This window comes from Hibiscus syriacus, unplaced genomic scaffold (genome assembly GCF_006381635.1).
Source record: "Hibiscus syriacus cultivar Baekdansim isolate YM2019G1 unplaced genomic scaffold, ASM638163v2 tig00116983_pilon, whole genome shotgun sequence".
Lineage (NCBI taxonomy): Eukaryota > Viridiplantae > Streptophyta > Magnoliopsida > Malvales > Malvaceae > Hibiscus > Hibiscus syriacus.
The window spans coordinates 602,515-608,739 of NW_024063506.1; the positions used below are offsets into that span (position 1 = coordinate 602,515).

Here is a 6,225-nt window from a genome sequence, read left to right on the forward strand (position 1 = left end):
TCTCGGGTAAGTACATGGCAGTATTTATTCAAAAGATAACTTTAATCTTTTGACATTAATCGCTCACACCCCTGACATCTATGATGTTCGAACCCAGGTCCTCAAATAATAACTACAATTCTTTTACCACGGAGCCACTTTAGTTAGTGCAAATGGTTATTACGTAGGGGTGTAAACGAGCCGAGTCGAGCTTAAGTATTGCTGAGCTCGACTCGACTCGAAAACTCTGAAATAGAGCTCGACTCGACTCGACTAGAAAACTCGCACTCGAACTCGAAATCCTGAACTGAAGCTCGTGAACAGCTCGAAAAGGCTCGAAATGAAAAAAAAAATCTTAAACTTAACTAGATTGAAGCTTCAAACTCAAACTTGAACCTGAACCTTAAATACATGAAAGCCTTACTGTGTGTTTTTTTAAAAAAAATCGACACAAATTTTAATATTATTAATAATTTGTTTTTTAAAAAATAAAATCTTTATATATTATATTTTTGAGCTGCTCACCACTTTTCGAGTCGAGTATCAAGTAGTTCATTTCGGGTCGTTAAAATTCGAGTCGAGCTCGAGTCGAGTTCATTCAATCCGAGTATTTATCAAATCGATCTCGAGTAACTCACGATTTGCCTCGCCTCATTTACGGCCCTAATTATCGGATGATAGCAAATCTTTAAAGATACCGAACGGCTAAATCCGTTGTTTTTCCTTGAGCCCTATTCTCTCCCTCAACCTTTGGGAACTCCTTCACAACATTAAAGGGTGATTTGGTCATTTAGGAGCCACTCTTTCTCGATGCTCCACCAATCTGCTCTACTCCTACTTCAATGCCAGATGTTAAGGTCTGATTATTTGATATATAACTGATTAATGTAATGTGGGTATTCTACCTTCTTGCCATTCAACTTTACTCATATTTTTGCTCTGGTTAGTCAACTTTAAAATATTTCAGTTTCGTTACTAAATTTTTTAAATTCACTCGTTTTGGCCATTCAATTCTCAAGTGTCCAATAACTTTTTGTTTCTAAAAATTTCCTAAAATTGTAACCTTCTTCCTTCCTGTAGTTGAAATTCTTCTGTCACCAACCATTTTTTCGGTATTTAATATCAAAACACTTTCTCCCTTTTTTTTCTTAATTTGGTTTTCTCTAAAACCTTGTTCCAAAACCAGAGAAGATCCTAGATGTTCCGGTTCCGGGTAGCAAAATAAGGACCCTGTTGACATCAGTTACGATTCTCAAAATTTTGAAACCAAAACCGATTGAGTACCCGGCTAAAAACGGTATACTATTGGAGGATATTGAGAAATATGAAGAAGGTAATACTTTTACTTTCTTTATTCATTTATCAAATTATATGTATATTATAACTTAGTGAATGTTTTTTGTTTTCAGAATTGAGTAATAGTTGCGTGACACAAATTAATGATGTCATTGGTAAAAACTACTAAAGAATTTCATTCAAGGTAAACTACAATTCATATTGTCATTTATTATTTTCTTACATGTAAGTTTAATACATTTTTATTACAAATTGGGGCATGTTTTAATAACTTATTTGTCTTTGTGCTAGGAGTCAGGAGAGCATCAAGGGCATCACCGCATCAAAGTTTGAGAATGGGCTGCAAATTGCGTTGGAATTACAAATATTGTGTAATATCTTTTAGTTGTAAACGTACTTGGTTTGGACTTTATGCGTTTTGAGACCTATACTTTTTGAATTTGAATTAAACTTGTTGTAATTGATTTCTAACTTTGCGTTTTCGTAATATGTACTTTGGGTTAGTGTTTTTATTACTATTTAAGTATGAAATGGTGGATAAATTTTGTATAGAAAAGAGTTCTACTTGTGATAAGTAGTAGTATTTTAGTTTAATAAATTAACAGGTTATAAAAGAGCCAATTTTAACGTGGAGGTGGCATAACATCCCACTTAATGTGTAACAATTAACAGGTTGAATGAGAAAGTTGTCAAAATTAAAGGGTACCCGGAATTAGTATCGGTATCTACAGGTTCCGGATCCCAATTTTTAGGAACCGGTTGAACAGGTTCTGGTTTCGGTTCCCATTTTTTAAGAACCGGTGCAACCGGTTCTGGTTCCCAAAAAAATAAACGGGTACCCGGTGTTGCTCACCCCTAACTTCAATGCCAGATGTTAACGTATGATTATTTGATATATAACTGATTCATATAATGCGGGTATTCTACCTTTTTGCCATTCAACTTTACTCATATTTTTGCTTTGGTTAGTCAACTTTAAAATATTTCAGTTTCATTACTAAATTTTTTTAAATTCACACGTTTTGGCCATTCAATCCTCAAGTGTCTAATAGCTTTTTGTTTCTAAAAATTTCCTAAAATTGTAACCTTCTTCCTTCCTGTAGTTGAAATTCTTCTCTGTCACCAACCATTTTTTGCGGTAATTAATATCAAAACTTTCATCTTTCTCCCTTTTTTTTTCTTAATTTGCTTTTCTCTAAACGGCCAAATTCAAATAAAAATATTTAATTTTATCTTTTACGATATACAATTTCACCTTCTAATCTTGACTTTTCTCTTTCTGAATCAAAGAGAATTCAAAAATGTATGTTTGAGAGAAAAGTTTCAGAGTTTTTTAGTATTAATTTATCCAAAAAAAATTAAAAAATGTTAAAGGCACAACGGTTGAGTCATCGAAATGAGCGAAATTCAAAAACTTAATGATGAAAATAAAAATATTTAAAGTTGAGTAGTCAAATAAAGAGACAAAAATGAGTTGCTTATAACAAATAGTTCACCCAAATAATATTAAATAAATATTTATAATTACTAAGTTGCTTATTTTTACCATTAATAATTAAAATTAATCCATCAAATTGATAATTAAAAAAATATTCAAATTTTAACCAGAATAAATTTAAACTTAATTAAATTTCAACATTAAATTTTAAAATTTCTATAATTTCATTAAGTAAACTAAGATCTCATGCTTTCATATCTATATTACCATTTTATATATAATTAACAACTCAAAACGTTTTGATTTAAATATCTTAATTATAAATTAGTTGCTTTCTTCCTCCTCTTCTCTCTCTTTCTTTTTTTTATTTACAATTTGTGTCAATTTTATTAGTCAATCCAACTTTTTATTCTTTAATTTTGTTTAATCGATGGCGACATCGGCTTTGATGTTGGTTAATGCCCGCCGGTTAACTTTTATTAGTCAATCCAACTATATATAAAATCGTTTTAAACTTATTAAATTACTCTCATTTTAGTGTTTTTCGCTAAAATAATAGTATATAATAATGGTTTTATAGTGAAAATGTTTAATTATGTTTTTATTTTTTTATTTTCGTACATTTAAAATTTGATATCTCTACTTTTAATCTTAATAAATTGGATTATGTGACATTTTTAAGATAAATGTTTTCTCAACGGCCCATATTACTTGTGTGGAGGGTCGAATAAACAAGTAAATATGTTGAATATGGTTTAAGAGTTCTAACCATTAGACAATTCAATTATTGAATCAAAAGAGTAGATGGATAAATTCATGAAATAAAAAATAGAGGACTAAGTTTTAAATGTTTAGAAAGTATAAGTGCTAAGAAACAAATTAGACCTAAGAAAAAGCAGTGGTTATTGTCGCAATCCTAACGTAAACAAGTGGCGCTTAAGCTTATATAAATGCTCTCGCAACACTTTCAGGAAGCTGCTTTAATGTAATGAAGCAACCACCACCATATACTGGAGATGACTTGAACGCCTCCACCGCCTCCCCTGAATCCTCCACCGCCGTTGAGATTCACCCGAAATACGATCCGAAGGGAGGCGGCACACGGCATCTCATCTACCGAGGTGTCCGTATGAGGCGTTGGGGCAAATGGGTGTCCGAGATTCGGGAGCCGCGCAAGAAGTCACGCATTTGGCTCGGCTCGTTCCCCGTGCCGGAAATGGCTGCGAAGGCCTACGACGTAGCGGCGCTTTGCTTGCAAGGACACAAAGCGCGGCTCAACTTCCCCGACGAAGTGGATGATTTGCCTATAACCTCGACGTGCAAGGCTCGAGATATTCAAGTCGCCGCGGCTAAGGCTGCTCATTTGGCCACTTCGTCGAAGAAAATTCAAGAAGAATCGTCCGGGTACGGGGACAATTTCTGGGAGGAAATAAAACTGCCGGAGTTGATGAACAGAGGATGCCTGCCGGTGGAATTCTTGTAGGTGGACGTTCGCCGGAGACTCGTCGTGGCTAGACGGAGAAGCTCAACCACAGCACTACTTCTTGACATGTCTGTAAAAAAGAAAGAAGGAAAAGAAGTGCATAAAGGTTTCAACAAGCTCTTGTCTTGGCTGGCTATGAACGTATTTGGCATTATACTACATAAATGCTTTGAGTTTTGAGGTTATAATGGCACGTCTATTTGGCAAGCTAAGGTTCACAGTTAATTCACTCTCCCTCCTTCAATTTTTAGGGTTTGAGATTAATTATTTTTAATTTATTTTCCTTTCTATTTATATTTAACCGGGCTAATCGCGTCATCTACGTTTATAAAATTATCAGTACGTTCAAATTAATAATACCGTTCATTGTTGTGATTGAAGTAATTTCTTTACTATTATTCAGTTATAAGTCAAATGCACTTTAAACTCCATGCATGCATAATAAAATGATTAAAACCATAATTAGATGGTTGTAAAGTCAATTATAGGCAATTTTGAGATATTAAACAAATATCAGACCTCAAAGAGTGGGGGTAAATAAGAAGATTATTAGATGGTCATGTCTCACCACGTTCCTAACCAATAATATTTTTTCATATCATTTTTTTCCAAGTGAATCACATCTTTCCTATATTTAAATAAGAGGTGAGTGATTGTTTGGCAACTAATTCGAAATTTGTAACTATCATCCATTGGGACAATAGATAATGTGGTGAGTCAATCCATAAAATAATTTCTCGTAATTAAGAGTCTAAGACACAAGACTGAGATCCTAGTTTAACTTCACTCACTGCAGGGACGGAGGGCCATTGGGGCCCCAAGGCCCCCCGGCTCTGGCTTATAATTTGTAATTTTAATTTTTATATTAGCATAAAATTTATTAAAAAAAATTAGATAAATTAAAAGTTTAGCATCTAATCTATTATTTTTATTCAATTTTGGTACTTAAACTTTTTTTTTTTAAATCATAACTAAAGTTTAGTTTAAATTTTAATTTGACACATCATTGAAAAAATTAACAGAACTCTTGATATGACATTTTTTTTTATTTTTTTCAATGATGACATGACATTATCTTATGATAACACGTAATATCACCGTTAAGTTTTTAACAATAAGATATCATAATAAAAGAGAGACATACTCGATGGTCGGCAGTAGGACAGTAGCGTGATAGTACCGGTGGCTGCGCCTGCGCTGTGATAAGTGCGTGCGTGGGTAGGAAAGTTAAGAAAAAAGGTAGAAAAGATTGGGGAAAGTTAGAGATTTGGTACTGGGTAGTGCCGTAGTGAAGAGTGGAGAAGAGAACGGCTGTGCTGAAGAGTGAAGAATGTTAGGGTTTTCTACATTGTGTTAACTTTAATTGGGCTTATGGGAAGTTGGTAACCGGATATTCGGTTCAATACGGGTCAAATGGGTCTTTATGAAAAATTTGAATCGAATCGAATCAATAGATTTGATTCTTTAAATCAACCCGAATCTGAATTATTTATAGGTAAATCTGAACCGAACCGTTTTACTCAATTCGTTCGGTTTTTTAATTTTCTCGGTTTCGTTGCTCAGCCCTACAACTAATAGTAAGTTCACAACTAAATAACAACGTTTAGCATAGATGAGGGACTAAAATGAAAAATAAACTGTTTTAGAGAAGGCCAGGCCCATAACTCGAAAAACTTGTAAGATTGGGCGTCCAATTGGAATATGATATTATTTTGAGTTGAGCCTTGAAATTCAGGTCCCCCATATCTCTTTGTATTTAGATAATTTAATTTATTCAAATCAAAACCCACAATCATATCTGTCTCTCATACATAAACATTAGTACGCCATAATTACCCTCTTTAAAATCAAAGGAAAATATATGAATCAAATTCACAAACTCTAATAAATTTGGAAATGCTTATATAAGTGATTTCGGCCTAAAATTCCCCTTGAAATGAAAAACTATTCTCAAACAACTCATTTTCAGCTAAAAATTCACGTTTGAAACGTTATTATCGACTCAAAGCAATAAACTGAAAAAATAATA

The 6,225-nt window shown here is 33.3% G+C and overlaps 1 pseudogene; it reads left to right on the plus strand.

The window, feature by feature from the left end:
- Positions 1-3,701: 3,701 nt before the first annotated feature.
- LOC120192911 lies at positions 3,702-4,276 on the plus strand (annotated as a pseudogene).
- Positions 4,277-6,225: the final 1,949 nt, after the last annotated feature.